General features: G+C 40.2%; 1 protein-coding gene across 1 annotated transcript in view; it reads left to right on the top strand.

Moving 5' to 3' along the window:
* LOC126372516 (GTP-binding protein REM 1) overlaps positions 1 to 17,297 on the top strand; it is a 195,071-nt gene that overhangs the window by 29,412 nt on the left and 148,362 nt on the right. The window lies entirely within an intron of this gene.

The raw sequence follows: 17,297 nt of genomic DNA, 5'->3' as shown, positions 1-17,297 counted from the left end.
CATAACTTCCAAATGTTGTATATCAGATTGGATGAAATAGAAACAGCAATAGCATTTAGCAAAATGGGAACTCTCCACCAGTCAATATTAGACACTGACGAATTTGTAACTGTTTTAGGAAAAATTGAACGTAAAGAGAGCCTTGCATATCCCGTAAATTATGTAAATTTAATTAAAATAGAGCAGTGTGTAGAGATTAAGGCATATATCAAAGAAAATCAGATAGTCTTTATCATCGAAGTTCCCTTGGTCAAAAAGGGAATATACGATTATTATCACGTCTTTCCTCTACCTATTACAAACAACCTAAATCAATCTGTCCTAATTATCCCAAAACAACCTTACCTTATTGCGAATGGTTCGAACACATTCTCACTCACCAAACGCTGCAAAGAGTTGGAGAGAGGCTTCTTTATTTGCTACGAAGAACACATTCCCCCAAGATCCATGGAGGATACCTGTGTGGCGGACTTAATGAAGTTTACTATGAATATTACCACCTGTTATCCTGTCCTGGTGGAAGTGAAGACAATTAAAGTAGAGCCCATACAACCTAATCGATGGATTCTCTACTCTAAAGCCAACATCCTTTTGAAGACACGCTGTGGAAGTGAGATGAGCAGAATCTACATCAGAGGTACTTACCTGGCTGTGATCGATGATAACTGCGAACTAAAAATCGATGACGTCACACTGAGGCATCATAGTTCCGAAGCATCTCCAATACTATATCCCAAGTTACCTCTTATAAATTTTCCGGAAATCCCAACTTCAGCAGCAGCATCGCCCTGGAAGCCTATCAACTTGGATGAGGTCGACCTGCGACATCTCCAAGTGTTGTCGTACGCCCTAAAAAAAGCTGACAGTGTTGTGCTAAGTGAAAGTGATGAAAGTGTAAGTGCGGTAAATATAAATAGCATTAGTATAGGAACTCTATTTTTATATATAATCTTAGTTTTAACAATTTTTATCGGTATCTTCATAACTTTAAGAAGACGTCGAAATTCTCAGTCTCAAAAATCATCCCCTGAGAATTTCGAAGTTATGGAGGGAGGAGTTAAGCGTCCAGACTGCCTGGAGAATGCGCCACGTTGCACATTCACCAAGATAAGCTCATGAAGCGTCTAGACTGCCTAGAGAATGCGCTACGTTGCATAAGATAAGCCATGATGAGATCAGACGCTTGGTCCCTTCCCATTAGTTTTTAAGGTAGTCTTAAGCTGAACTTCTTTTAGAGAATACGTGTGTCTTATTCTAAATAAATAGTTTTAAATTCAATTAAATTGTCTTTTTAAAAACAGTCCTCTCACCCCGGGTGATTTATCTAGGTATTTAATTTAATAGTAAATAGGAAAAAAAGTGTGAAAGTGTGGGTAAGTAGGTAGGTAATTAATAATTAGACTTACGTTTTACAAGAAAGGTTCGAAATGTCGTCATCCCCGTTCGATGCACAGACCTGCCGCTTCATCTGTCCACAACACTTTCGAAGCAAAGTCTGGTGAGCTTTCCACTTGAACTCGGTACCATTCTCAGAATGCCACACGAGGTAAATAATCAGCAGGAATTAGCTCGGGCGTACGTTGCATGTGGTAAGGTTCGCGTGGTAGTCCTTGGGTTGGCTGCACGGCTAGTACGGCTTCTTCAAACTCCGGATCACGGGTCGCCGAGCGGCCAGTCTCGGATGACGCGTGGAAAGAGCCCGTTAAATGCAGTAGGCGATTGACCATTTTCCTGAAGCAATGCAGTGAAGGCAGTTGCCTGGCTTCATCAGCTGGTCTACCTTCTATGAATCGCTGATACAAGTTCCGTGCTTCACTTAAGTTGCCATCGCCGGCACCCACACACATCATCATTTCATAATAACCTACATTACTCAAAGACACCTCGAACTATCACTGATCACAGTTATCACAACAAATCCAAATTTCGAACTTCACTCCACAGATAGTAAACAAGCACTGACAAATAATTTGACAGTTTACTTTCGTGTGCATGTTTCTATCTCTTTTGGAATGCTAGTATCCTGGTACTTAAGGGTGTGTTATTTCTTTGTGCGCAATAAAATATTTTTATGGTATTGTTTGAATGAATGAACGAATGTATTGTATTTTATGAAAGTAGGTACGTATTTTACTTTGAACCTAGAAAAGTAAAAAAGTCGTTTATCTAATAAGGATCACCCGCGCTCACACTCTGGCACTAACACAGAATTGCCACGTTTCTTCGCAAATATCCCGCGCAATAGCAGAAGGCGAAATTAATCTGTCAATAATAAGACATACTATCACTCTGCCCGTATCCCTAATGGGGTGGGCAGAGTCACAAGAACATCCCATTAGCGGTACGAGCATGATAATTATTTATGTACCTATGTTATGATTACTTGTGGCTCTGTCTGCCCCATAAGAGATAAAGGCGTGATATTATGTATGTATGTTTGGTACGGGCATGTAGCGATACGAGCGTGTAGTGGTAAGTGAAATTCCGCAGTCTCTGCCTACTCCAATGGGAAAAAGGCGTGATGTTATTGTTCACTGTTGGATAATACACGACTACAATTTAGGAAGGAAAAAAAATACAAAAAAAAAAAAAATATTTTTTATCATGGTTAATGATAACTTCCCCTTAACAGCACCGCCATTTTGAATTTCGGGTGCACTAGGGCTTGCCGATCAAAAAATGTCTATCGATAATCTATCCCGACCGAGAGTCGATCGATAGCAAGACTATTGATAACTCGGAAAGTGGGAACATTTTCGATTTTATTACCTAAGTGCAATACAATCGATAGTATCGTTGCGGATTAATAACAAACTATCGATAATTTTGCCCTCAGTCAGTAGTATTGCTACACTCCGATAGTATGGTTATTTTGAGTGGGCTGATTGTCTAAACTGAATTTCAATAACTCAAAAGTCCATGGATTTAGATTTTTTGAAAAGCTATTTTTTTATTCCACCAATCAAAATCGTAGTTGAAAATGATTATGATCGATAATCGATACTGAACTATCGATAGTTTGAAACACTAGCGTGCCTTTTTCTATTCGCGAGCCCTGGCATCCTGGTACAGGGTATAAATCCCATTAACTGTCCCAATGCAATTTGCAATTCCGTGCTTCGGAAGGCACGGTTGGTCCCGGTGACTACTTACTCATGTAAGAAAGTAGTTATTACATGAGTCATGTCAGGGGCCTCTGGCGGCTCAATAGTTACCCTGACACCAGGGTTGATGAGGTTGGTAATCCACCTCACAACCCACACGATAGAAAGATTTAAAAAAATACTGTTATGTGTTTTTAATTCCTTGTACGCAATAAAGTATTATTGTATTGTACGAAAGTACTTATTTTAAGATTACTTTTACCATGTCATAGTAAAAGTAAAGTTATGTTAGGTAGGTACTTTACTTGAGAAATTGATTTTGTCTTTACTATGTTGTAAACGTAACATTAATGTCTCGTTAATAAGATACACAATCACTTGCAGCTGCTCGTATCCCTAATGGGGTGGGCAGAGCCATAAGTAATCAGAACATACTAACATAATATCACGCCCGTATCACTAAGGGGTAGGCAGTCACAACGGTACTTGAGAAATTTATTTTGCTTTTACTATGTTGTAAATCCCCAAGGAATTCTAAGAAGCCTCTGACGTTGCCGGTCGCCTCAGGGAGGCACCCCGTCTGGCCAAGGTGCCGGACCCGGTAGTTGGCGGCTCCTTCACACTCCAGTAGCACATGGGCCGCTGTCTCGTCCATGCAGGTTCTGCACAGGGGCTTGTCGGTGACACCTAGTGTAAACAGATGTTTGTTGATATCACCGTGACCACACAGCTACACCTGCTACCTGCAGCTGTTACCTGTATTAGTGGAGACCTCTTCACATTTAGAATTCTTTTGGAGAGACAACTATTGATGTTGGGTAGTGCCAACTTAGCCTGCCTGCATTTATTTACGGTGGTTCATAGTCTGGTGTGTTTGTTCATTCCCAAATACCCTAATACCGAACTAGCTTTATTTGCGGATGATACAGCCATCTATTCTTCGTGCCGTGGTCGAGTTATGATGACCGGAATTCTCCAACGCGCCAATGCCTTGGGCAAGTAGTTTCGCAAATGGAGAATCAAGGTAAACCCGGAGAAAAGTGCAGCGGTGTACTTTTCAAAGGGCTATTATAATACGTCACGGTCACGCTGTCAACTTAAGTCATCAAGATGTCTGGCAAGCCGATCCCTTGGGAGGAGCAAGTCAAATATCTCGGCGTAGTCTTAGATAGACGTCTTACTTTCAAGGCCCATATCAAACGTGTGCGCGATCGCGCCACGTTTGTAATGGGCCGTGTTCATTGTCTCCTTAACAAGCGTAGTAAATTATCCCTTTGGAATCTACACGACTTGCATCCGTCCGATCATGACCTATGCAGGGGTAGTTTTCGCTCACGCGAGTCTCTCTCAAATCCACCGTCTACAGGAAATACAAAATCGTTCGTGGTTCCATCGCAATGAAAATCTGCACATTGACCTAAGTCTGCCAACCATTGCCCAATGGCTCAAATTAGTTTTTTTGATTCTGCTCCGCACCAACCAAATCCCCTGGTAGTTGCGGCTTCCGAATACATCCCGCTTAGGAACGGTACTGAATAGCATCGGCGTCCGAAGTATGTAATACGATCCCGACGACCCGATTACTCTAGCCATAGAATCAGCCAATCAGCTCGCGACAACAAACATTTCAGGACCCCGATACCGACACCGCCGGCGTGGTCGACGACTTCCCTCAATCAGCGCTTATCGCTATCTACTTACTAGGGTCGTTTAATTCTTTCAAATATTTTTCCTCTCAGACGACGCCCTGAGCCGAGGTTCGCGCCCAACTGGGCACCCTCAGGCCTGTTGTCTTAAACGTTGTACCGGGTGAGAGCCTTCAGCGCTCCCCATTTGTCCGGCCAAGTAGTTAATGTCATTTGCGGCAAAACTTCGATAAGTCACGTCAAAAAAAGGTGTGTTTGTTGGCTGCTCTCGTTCGTAGCAGCGAGCGGACCTGTCCGAATGAGATCGGCAATATCGGTTCCGGACCGATGGCTGTTACCTCCCGTTCCCCTTCTGGCCAACTCGTCCGCCGCGTCGTTACCTCTTGAATCACTGTGTCCTTTGATCCATTGTAAAGTGAGGTGTTAGTATTTGCACACCTTAGTCAGTGATTGGTGGTAACTGTGTATGAGTAGTAGTAGTTGTTTAGGGCCTGCAAAACTCTGAAAGTATTCTAATGAAACTGTCCCGTACCTAGCTAGCCATGAACGCATTCGCCGCTAGTGTGATGCCCATTTGACCTGGATGACGGTGTTAAGGGAGCCTGATATTACGTAATCATAAAATAAAGCATACTACACAAGGAGACGAGATGCATTGTAAAGTACATTTCTTTATCAACTATTAATGTAGGTAATCGACTACATTTTTGGACAAAACTTGTACAACAAAGTGACTCTGCCCATCTCAGTAGCGCAGTAAGTGTGATATTAGATATGTGTAATTACTTGTAGCTCTGTCTGGTCCATTAGGGATAAAGCCGTGATTTATGTATGTTCACATCTTGTTCTATCCTATTGGTTGTGAGGTGGATAACCAACCTCGTCAATCCTGGTGCGAGGGTTATTATTGAGCCGCCAAATGCCCCTGACATGGCTCATGTAACGACTACTTATTACATCAGTAAGCAGTAACCGGGACCAATGCCCATTGTTTTTTTAACTATTGTGTCTGGAAATCTTGGCCTCACAAGGATGAAACAAAACAATTTAAAAAATATTGATTAATATGGCCATCACTGGCACGTTTACCCTTTACTAGGGCAGGCATAAATAAAAGAGGTGGTAGCTGTTCACTCAAAAGTTAAATACCTTGAACAGCTGATTGCTACGTAGTGTTGTGCAAATTTGAATTTATTACATGAAGACCTGGAATTCAATTGCTCATAACTAATGCAAATATGAATTTAGGCGGCCAATACTCTCGCATGTGATTTGTAGATAGTGACAGAGTAGGCACACTTCGGGTTGATACCCCCGTTCCGTTACACCCTGTAGAAGCAAGAACAAACAAGATGGGTTTTTGTTTTGTTTATTTTGGACAATTTGGCGCGTAATGACAAACACCGCATACTTGGTGATAACCGATCTATTTTAAATATTTTTTTTTTCTTAGAGTGTGCGGCAGTGAGTAGATGTGTCTTGTCGGTGTAGTATTCTCTATGTTACTTTTTTAGAGAAAAATCGGGCAGTACTTTCCCTCTTGCTTTCTGCCCTGCAGTACTCTATCTGACACGAGTGGGGTAGCGCCCAGAGTAGTCTAGTCTTCTACTTCAACAAACAAAAATTTTTAAACGTTGAATCACTAAGCATCTAAATAAAAGAGAACGAAAATTCCTACCCAGATATCAACATCGTATCACGCACGCGTAACGTAGCCGCGCGTAGGTTTAGCGACTGTTTCGAGTTGTTCGACTTACATTGCGGCGCAGTAAAAACTCAAAATCATAATTAAACATTTGCGACAAGAAGAAGAAATTGACGTTCCATTTTTTTTTTCGTTACGATGTCACTAACACCCGGTATAGAAGAAGACTCACTCACTTGTTTTGTTCCAGGTAAACGAATCCACATCGTAAAAACTAAGCTTTATCCTCAAGCTATTGTACGTGGGTGAGTTTCAAACCAATTTGCTACGTGGTCGAACATAATGAAAGCTGAGGGGTACTACTGAAAGATCTCATTCCACCAGAGTGAGAAAATGTATTAAGAATAACAAAGTTTACAACTTAAAAAGTAACTTTTTCTTTTGACGTGTCTTATTGTAGGTTTGCCGCAAATGGCATTAACTATTTGGTCGGATAAATGCCTCTCATTTGGTACAACGTTTAAGACAACAGGCCTGAGGGTGCCCAGTTGGGCGCGAACTTCTTCTCAGGGCGTCGTCTGAGAGGAAAAATATTAAAAAGAATTAATCGACTCTAGGGCGTTGATAGCGATAAGCGCTGATTGAGGGAAGTCGTCGACCACGCCGGCGGGGTCGGTATCGGGGTCCTGAAGTGAGTTACCATGTAGTCCAAACACAATAATATTGTTGTGTGCAAACACCGCTATAGGTACAGATAGTTTGGAGTCTTTTATCCCGAGCAGAATTATCCCGTACTTCAGGTTACCAATTGTAAAACTACTGCACAATACTTTAAGTTGAGGTTGGAAAAACCGCGGGGAAGAAAGGAATGAATTCTTACAAGTATTTTGGGGGTTGGTTTTACGTAGCCTAGATAACAATTATAAACTAACTACTTACATGAAATACTATAATTGGGTAGTTTCCTAGTTCAAATATAAATTATGAAATTCTGATTACTAAATAAAGACAGATCTAAAGGTGACAATAAACGTTTTTTTTTTTATATAAAGAAAAATGTAACAATAAAGAAGTGCGACATTGATACCATTTGTGGCAAATCTAAACTACTTAAGCCACGTCAAAAAAATGTCATAAAAACTTGATCGCAAAAGGACTACAATGCGCCTTGATAAAATAAGTGAGATATGGTTTGATCCGGGTGACCTCATTCACAGTATGGCGACTCTTTTAAGCCCCATTTATATAGGTGATGGTTTGACTTTCCATGGTTGGTCCTACACCGGTGAACGAGTGCCCTCTGCACCATTTCCCAGGTGGTATAGCCGAGTTGCATTGTGTGACGGATGCAGCAGAGACTTGGTTAAGGGAGCTCAAGCTGGATATTTGATCCACGCAGGATATTTTATTTTTGTCTGCCATACGCAATAATAATAATAATAATTTATTATGAATGTAGCGTTTATTTATACAACTGCATATATTTTGTTGTAGATGTTCTAGGGAGTTAGGGCCCTTATTAAAAGAAGATAGGTGGTGAGCCCTAGCGCCGTCTATAATGGTCGATCCAACTGTCTTAGTGAAAATAACTTGACATAAGGCTGGTAATGGGCATCGAACCGGCTGTCCCCGTTTGAGAAGCAAGCCGATGACAGGACCACTTGTGTGACTTCACAGTGTGGATACTTAAGTCATGTTCTGATGAAGGTACGTCTGACTAGCTCGATTGTTTTATTCTCGTCCCCCGTTTTCCGCCATTTTCATGCCCGCGTCAGGTTTAACTCAACTGCTTAGCTTCACTACAGAGTTTATAACTAAACAACTTCAGAATGAGCGCTCTAGCTTCAGCGGTAACTTTGTGTTGTATTGATGTTGCTTCTCTACTTTGTATCCCTCTTTGTTAAAGCAAGATGTTTGGAATTAGGATTTTCATTTTATGCTAGAATTGGAAACATTAAAAAATAATGTTTTGTTGATTCTTTTAAGATTGTGTGGTGTATTATTGTATTATAATGAGTATTATTTAAAAAGTATACGGCCTCCGTGGTCTAGTGGTTGAGCGATCGAGGTCCTGGGTTCGAATCCCGGTGGGGACATATCACAAAAATCACTTTGTGATCCCTAGTTTGGTTAGAACAGTACAGGCTGATCACCTGATTGTTCGAAAGTAAAAGGAACTGTGCTTCGGAAGGCACGTTAAGCCGTTGTTCCCGGTTACTACTTACTGATGTAAGTGCGTAGTCGTTACATGAGTCATGTCAGCGGCCTTTGGCGGCTCAATAGTAACCTTGACATCAAGGTTGATGAGGTTGATAATCCTCCTCACAACCCACACGATAGAAGGAGATTTAAAAAGTTTTTTCCAATTAGTACTTACTTATTAATTAAAACTTAATTTGTGATAATAATTTTATTATTTGCATTTAATTTAGGTATAGTAATTTAAAAATAAATTTATTGTTTAATGTTTTAAAATTGCGAAACGGCTCTGGCTGTTTTTTTTTTTAATTTATTTTTAGGTTTAAATAATTTCGCCCGGATGAAACATTGAGAAGACAAGAAACTTAACACCCCAACAAAAGACAGTCTTCTTCGATATAAAACTAGCGCTTAAGGGTTGAACCACCTCTGGCAGCACCTCATAGATCTAAATGTATAAAAAACGGGACTACTAAGACTCCGTCTGTCCGTCCGTCTGTCACCAGGGGCCTGTTTTATAAAACTTACAATTTTTTTTTAATATGTTTATTACTCTCACATCAACACGATAATTGGTAATTAACAATAAAACAAGATTATGATACAGTTGTTGGTGAGAGAGACTGGGGTCTGTGAGAAGCGTTAGCTTGTAGTACAGAACCCCAGGCTCCCCCCTCGGATGATTAGTGTCTATAGCTACTTATTTTATGTTTATATAACACAAATTAGCAGAGATGAGATTTGATGATACATAAGACAAAAATTTTAAAATTGTTTGTGAGCGTGTGCGTGTGTGTGTGTGTGTGTGTGTGTGAGAGTGTGTGTGTGTATGTGTGTGTGTGTGTCTGTGCGCGCGTGCGTGTGTGTAATTTTAAATTACAATGACAATTTGGTGTTCATTACGTAGCTAATATGAAACTGCAAAATATTCGTGATCACACACTCCGCAATGTACATCAAATTGTCATTGTAATTTACAATTGTAAGTTTTATTAAATAGGCCCCAGGCCGTATCTCAAGAACCGTGATAGTCAGATGGTTAAAATCTTCACAAATGATGTATTTCTATGTGGTTACCCGGATCAAACCTTATCTCACATAGTGAAAGCGTGCCCTCTACACCGGTTCCCAGGTGGCATAGCCGAGTTGCATTGTGTGACGGATGCGGCAGAGACTTGGCTAGGGGATCTTAAGCTGGATATGATCCACGCAGGATATTTTATTTTTGTCTGCCATACGCAATACTGATAATGTATTTCTTATCATCATCATCAATTTAAGAGCCACGCTCTTGTCGGTGCAGTATTTTCCATTCCAGTCTATCAAAGGCCAATTCCTTGACTTCCCTATAAGACACGACGTTTTTTCTTTAATCTGTTCTATGTACGCTCTTCTTGGTCTTCCCCTTCCTCTCTTTCCTTCTAGCTTTCCTTCTATAACGTTTTTAATAAATTCGTCGTGTCTTATTAGGTGTCCAATCATCTTGCCTCTTCTGTCCTCAATAATTCTCAGTATTTGTCTTTTTCCCTTACTACTAATAGCACTAGCTAACTAATGTATTTCTATTGCCGCTACAACAAATACTTAAAAATATATAAACTGAGCACCCTCAGGCCTGTTGTTTTAAATTTTATACCGGGTGAGAGCCCTCAGCGCTCCCCATTTGTCCGGCCAGGTAGTTAATGTCATCTGCGGCAAATCTATAAAAAAGTCACGTCAAAAAAAAAACATGCGGTTGCTTCCTCTCGCTTTAGTAAATGATGTTTCTGAATGACAGAATAGATGTGGTGCAACCCTAAAGGGCTCAAGAAGTTGTCTCCCTACGCTCGTTTCAAACCAGGCTCGTTATACATGAACACTTGAAGCAGTAAAGCGGAAAGTTTCAAGCCTTCACAGGCTTTTACTGTCTCCCGAAGGAGTTTTTAAGCTGGGAAGTAAAACATATAGGCCATAACTTGGCCAATTACTGCGGTTTGCCAATCTTGGATATGGATGGGCTACTGGTTGTTTAGTTTTTTTCAGCTTTGGGGTAAAATTGACACATACTCACGCCCGTAATCCCAAATGGGATGGGCGGAGCCACAACTAATAAAAAGAACTTGCAGACACTGTTATAAAGAGAGAAAGAATGGTCTGAATCATCCCCGTCAGTATTTGTTACGGTTTTACTAACACTGTATTTTTAAAAAAATACGAGTTTCTGTGCAGCTATAAGATCATCGTGGCTTCCTTCATTGCGTTCTCTTTACATTATTGCTTTTATTCAATGTTTAAAACAGACCACGTTTCGGCGGCAACCAATAACGAGCCGCGTTCCTTTCCCTACGTGCGAAGCATGGTGATGACGCGCTTTAAAACGCCCTTTAACGCGGAAGATAGATATGAAGATAGGCAGGAGACGGAAGATAAAAAGTGTATTTCGTGCATTAATATATAAGTGCCGTCGATAAACCGCGACGTACAAAATTACGCTAACTTTCAGAGCCACGCTCTTGTCGGTGTAGCTTTCGCATTTTTTTTCTATCAAAGACCAATTCCTTCACTACCTTATAAGACACGACGTTCACCTTCTCTTTAAGCTCTTCTAACTAGCTAGCTTGTATAGCTAACTATATTTAATTGTATAGTATAATTCAAGTTCTAGAACTAACCTAGGCCTACATAATCTGGTTTCTAGAATATTCTCGAAATTCCACGAATTGTTGTTTAAGAATGATGTGGACATCCACCACGATTCATTTATTTAATTCCAAAAGTAAAATGCTGAAACTTATCTCACAGCACTAATAATTTTATGTACCTATCTATTGCTAAGTTTTTTTTACAATAGTTTTAGTTTTCGTTTTTTTTTTCTTTTTTTTCATACCATTCAAATATTAAAGCACATAATAACGGGTTCTTACCAACACACAACAGTGTCGAAATATCTGGAGTCTCATATCCCCATTTATACGCGGTAAGAACCCGTTATTATGTGCTTTAATTATGATAATAACCGCGTAAACATTCAAATATTATTTAAAAAAAGTTTACACGATTAATGTTTTTAAAATTTATTTTCAATCATTGTTTTATTTAATTTGTTAACTTTAGTTTCTACTTTTTATGATTATTTTAGTCAGTGTTGTGTGCGTTTATAGGTAACTGACATGCATACCGGAACTTTTCCAATGTGTATATTATTTTGTGTGTATGTAATATACATTCATACGCCGGTATATACAGGATGTTAGGGACATCGTAACGAAGACTTTGAGGGACGATTCAGGCCATGATTCTGAGTTGATATCAAGTAGATTTTTCCGTTGCAATAGTATGGAACTGAAAATAATTTTAAAAAAATCATGAATTTTCCGATGTGAAATTCCACTTGATATTAACTCAGAATCATGGTCAGAATCATCCTCCTTAGTATTCGTTACGATGTCATTAACACCATGTATAGATGTCGGGGCCTTCGCTCATCTATATCGTATTCTTTAAAAAAAATACGATAGGCGTTATGTCACCGGCATTAATTTGTATTCTATACGCTTTAGTATCTACCTTGTCACATTATCCAATTTTCACAAAATTTCAAACATATAATGCGGGTTCTAAAGTGGATGAGGCTAGTATTCCACCTCACAACCCACACGATAAGAAGAGAGTGGATATATAATATTGTACTTGACTGTACGCTTGTGTGTGCGCCTGTACATGCTCTAAAAAGGTCGAAGGACCCAGAAGTCGGGGCCAAGATTTTTGTAACTATATATCGAAGGTCCGCAAAGGGTTTTTACCCAAAACTTTATGACCCATGACGCGAGATATTGAGGTCATTGTCGGGGTCACGGCACTTGATTTTTGGAGTGACCTATCAAATGAAAGTAAAAAGCATCCCTTTTTTTAGGGCTCTTCATCCTCTTCCCCTTCCGTGTAGGAACTACAGTCACTTATGTTGGATACGAATTTATAACATAAACAGCCTATATACGTCCCACTGCTGGGCACAGGCCTCCCCTCAATCAAGCGGAGGGGGTATGGAGCATTCTCAACCACGCTGCTCCACTGCAGGTTAGTGGAGGTGTTTTTACGGCTAATAGCCGGGACCAACGGCTAACAACCTCCGTGGTCTAGTAGTTAGAGCGTTATGCTCACGAATTTATAAATATATAATATATTATTTCCGCGTCAGTTGTCACAAAAAAATACAATACCAAATAATTAATCGCAGTAGTCACGAACACAGTTGGCTCGATCATTATAGTCGGCGAAACGGCTTACCACCAATCATGTTGGTCTAACGGAAAGCTCGGTGAGGTGTGGGTCCTGCCTGAGTTCATCTTTCGATAGATGCATTTCTGAACACTCCAATTGTGATATAGTCGTGAGCTTAATGTTTTGTGTTACAATACAATACATCAACTCTATCAAATGAGGAGCTCGGTGGCGCAGCGGTAAACGCGCTCGGTCTACGATTGTTGAAGTTAAGGTGGGTGACCACAAAAAAAAAAAACAGTTATCATCTCGAGCTCCTCCATGCTTTGGAAGGCACGTTGAGCCGTTGGTCCCGGCTGCATTAGCAGTCGTTAATAACCATCAATCCGCGCTGGGCCCGCGTGGTTTAAGGCCCGATCTCCCTATCCATCCATAGGGAAGGCCCGTGCCCCAGCAGTGGGGACGTTAATAAGCTGATGATGATGACAATACATCAATACGTGTTATAATGAGTGTTCTTTTGCTTAGATAGCAATCTCTTGCAGGCTAATCTAATCCAATCTAGCCTACTTCCTCTTTCCAATTTTCGCGGTCCTGTGTGTACTCCGGCCAGTCCGTCCGGCAAGCGTCCAAGTCGTCACGCCATCTCTTGAGGTCTACCACGACGCCTGTACCCGTCATGAGGCACCCAACGCGAGCAATCTCTTGCAGGCAACCTTCTACAAATAAAATATAAACGCGTTGTTGTTCCACGCGAAAGGGTATTTTACCAATATAATGAAAATGCCATGCGCTCGGGAGTAAACCTCGAAAACGTCGCATATTGCTTATTAGCTGCAACAAATTGGCTGCCTTTTCGGCTGAAATTGGCAATGATACACAGACATGCATCCAGGGCTTAGCTAAAATGAAAACTATTACGAAACACTACCTTAATAGTGATACGATATTGTAATGAGATTTAGACACTCACACTCAAGTCACCTTATGCCATTCATCTTCTTCTATCGTGTGGGTTGTGAGGTCTCCACCTCATCAACCCTGGTGTCAGGGTTACTATTCAGCCGCCAAAGGCCCCTGACATGGCTCATGTAACGATTACTTACTTACATCAGTAATTAGTAACCGGGACCAACGGCTTAACGTGCTTTCTGAAGCACGGATCATCTTATTTTCGGACAATCAAACCAAACTAGGGACCTTAAAGTAATTTTGCGATATGTCCCCACCGGGAATCGAACCCGGGACCCGGGGATTCATATAATACACACATTAAAATCACGCTTACTTTCCTTTTTTACCCGACTGCGAGGCAAAAAGGAGGGTTATGTGTTTGAGCGCTATGTATGTATGTATGCACGTATGTTCCCACCTAACTTACTAACCACTTGTCAGAATTTAATAAATGAGGTGTCACTAGAAGCGTCTTGATTGTCCGGTGGTTATAGGCTATGTGGCGTCACGCTAGATTTAATGTGCCGCCCTCTAAAGGACATAAAATAAGGACAAAAATAAAAAATCTTCCAATGATACTGTGTTGGGTATCAAATGAAAGGGCTTAATTTGCAAGTTGCAGTATATGCATGTATATATTACAGGCTTAATAAAAACACATAATAACGGGTTCTTACCGCGTTTAAATGGGGATATGAGACTCCCGATATTTCAACACTGTTGCAAGTGCCATGATTACAAGCTTTTACTTACGGGTTTGCTTGTGTTTAGTTTTAACATAATTCCGGGGGCTACATCTTCAAATCTTGCATAAATATATAATGAAAGCGTGTTATCTTAATAAACATGACCCCAACGTAATATAAATAAAAATATAAGTTTAAAAACTTATACCCGACTACGGAAAAATAGTCCTTTGCATCTTATCCCTACATCCGTCTCTGGTCCATCAAATTTTCAGCTCACGTTCAAAACCGACGCCGAGGCAATAATCAGTGGTGATAGTGACAAAGTGACTCCGTAATTTGGTTGCATAATGGTTTTGATGATTCGCCGTGTTTCATATTATAATAACAAGGGGGGTTGAAATGGCCACATCAAAGTAATTCATCTAAGAAAGCAATGTTGCAATTTGACATTTGCGCTTATAAACGTAAATGCAAACAAATGTCAAATAGCAATATTGCTTTCTTAGATGAATTGCTTCGATGTGGCCATTTTAACTCTGGTCGTAACACAATCCCTATCGGGATAGGTAGCCGTGTGAAACATAACATAAGCTCATGATTACATTCCAATTGGCTACTTAACACTTTCACGGACAGAGACCATGGCTCATTGATGGTTCATAATAGGTAGTATGACACCTTGGAATCGGAACGTCCGTGGACGTTCTGTCCTTGAAAGTGTTAACAGTTTTCGGATAAGTATTTAAAAAAATAAAATTGCAAATACAAATACAAATCTTTATTGGTAACGTAAGCTACATGTCATTGGTAAGTACATTAATTAAGTGTATACATTACTCACATTGCTCATTTTCTACCTCTTAAAATATTTTATTTTCTCGAAAAAGCTCTATATAAAAAAAAAAAACACATTTTTCTTCAATTATTTTAAATTTCGAAACGGTTGGTCACATGACATTTTGCCCAGTGACGTCAAATAAACTATCAAACAGTATCACTTGAAACCTGACAGATAGTTTTTGTTTATTTTGTCAAATGTGACGTTACACGAAGCTCAACCATGGCCGCTCGTGTTTCGGGTTTTGTAATACTTACACAGATAAAAAAACGCATTCTTATTATGTAAAAATAAAATATTTAAAAATGATCTTAATAAAAAAGGATTATTGGATAATTATCGTTAAATGATAAACTACCACATCCGACATAATTCATATTTTATTGTTACAACTGTCATGTAGCCAAATAGGTGTAGTCGAAGGTACATCCATCGCAAGATGAACTAAAGCAAACAGAGAAAAGAAATACTATGACTCGATCTTTAATGAGTACTCGTGTTTAATAGAATGTTATCCAATTCCCAAAATAAACTGTATTTAAGTGTAATTTATAGCAAATAGTATAACAATAGACACGACAATATGTGGAGATATGATTCAAGAGACGCACGTGGTGCGTGTCAGTGTGCGCTATTTTCGCTCGTGACGTGCGCGGGTATATATACGGGGATATATATACATAGTGCTGCAACTAAACACCTCATCAACTCCCTAGCATTGTCCTGTTTTTACAATATTCGCTTATCTAAATTCACAATTAATTATTTATTTGCTCATCAAACGTGGTCCAATAAAAATATTAAACCTTTTCACTGCCCATAGTATACCTATATAAGTATCTGAGTAAGTAAATAACCTTTAGGTAAATCAGAAGTGGACTGGTGTTTACAGAAGTGGTTACCAATCGGATCTTCCACCAACCCGAAGGGAATATCGACCCAATAATTAGGGACCGGTCTTCTTCTACCGTGTGGGATGTGAGGTGGAGTACCAACCTCATCAACCCTGGTGTCAGGGTTACTATTGAGCCGCCAGAGGCCCCTGACATGGCTCATGTAACAACTACTTACTTACATCAGTAAGTAGTAACCGGGACCAACGGCTTAACGTGCCTTCCGAAGCACGGATCATCTTACTTTTTGGACAATCAGGTGATCAGCCTGTAATGTCCTAACCAAACTAGGGATCACAAAGTGATTTTTGTGATATGTCCCCACCGGGATTCGAACCCGGGACCTCCGGATCGTGAGCCCAACGCTCAACCACTGGACCACGGAGGCCGTTAAGACCGGTTAAGACACATTATGTCCGAAAACACACTTCTCTGTGTGAAAACTTATAGTCAGTGTGGTCTTATGGTACACAGGCTTGCTTCTCAAGCAGGGAACGCCGGTTCGAACCCCGGTACCGGACTTTTCAGTAACACGGATACGGCTCACCAAGTCACCACCTATCACGTTGGTCTAACAAAAAGCTCGGTGACGTGTGGATACTTAGTTTATCTTGCGATGGATGTACCTCTGACTACCCTATTTGAGATACAGTCGTGAGCTTATGTTATGTACAACTAATCAGCTCGATAATTAACCAAATTAAAATTGCGTTTTACTTTTAAGTTACGGAACCCTAAAAAGTAAAGCTGCGTCATCTTTGATATATAATAAATAACAATACTATGTATAGAAAGGACATTCTCCGCCCCGCGCCGATATAAGCTTGATTTACCTCACCCCCTCGATGGGAGCTACTTTAGTATATTTTAAGATCTAAGCTATGAAGGAGTAAGAGAACGTATGCGGGCTGTCTGTCTCGTCGCACGCAAGGATAAAGCGCCACACAGCGTCCGGGCTGTATCTTCGCATTTACTAACCGCATTTGTAGATTATCTGTATACTGGTGCTAATTCCTGTAAACACCATCTAATTTTACTTTAAGTTATATCTGTAATTTTCTTATCCGCCGAAAGGGAAAGAGACGGGTAATCGATAAGCATAAAATTTATGGAACACACGTCAATTTTA

The sequence above is a fragment of the Pectinophora gossypiella genome, chromosome 14 (assembly GCF_024362695.1).
Source record: "Pectinophora gossypiella chromosome 14, ilPecGoss1.1, whole genome shotgun sequence".
NCBI classification, from domain to species: domain Eukaryota; kingdom Metazoa; phylum Arthropoda; class Insecta; order Lepidoptera; family Gelechiidae; genus Pectinophora; species Pectinophora gossypiella.
The sequence above is the reverse complement of the archived record's forward strand: the minus strand, read 5'-3'. Positions and strand labels throughout refer to the sequence as shown.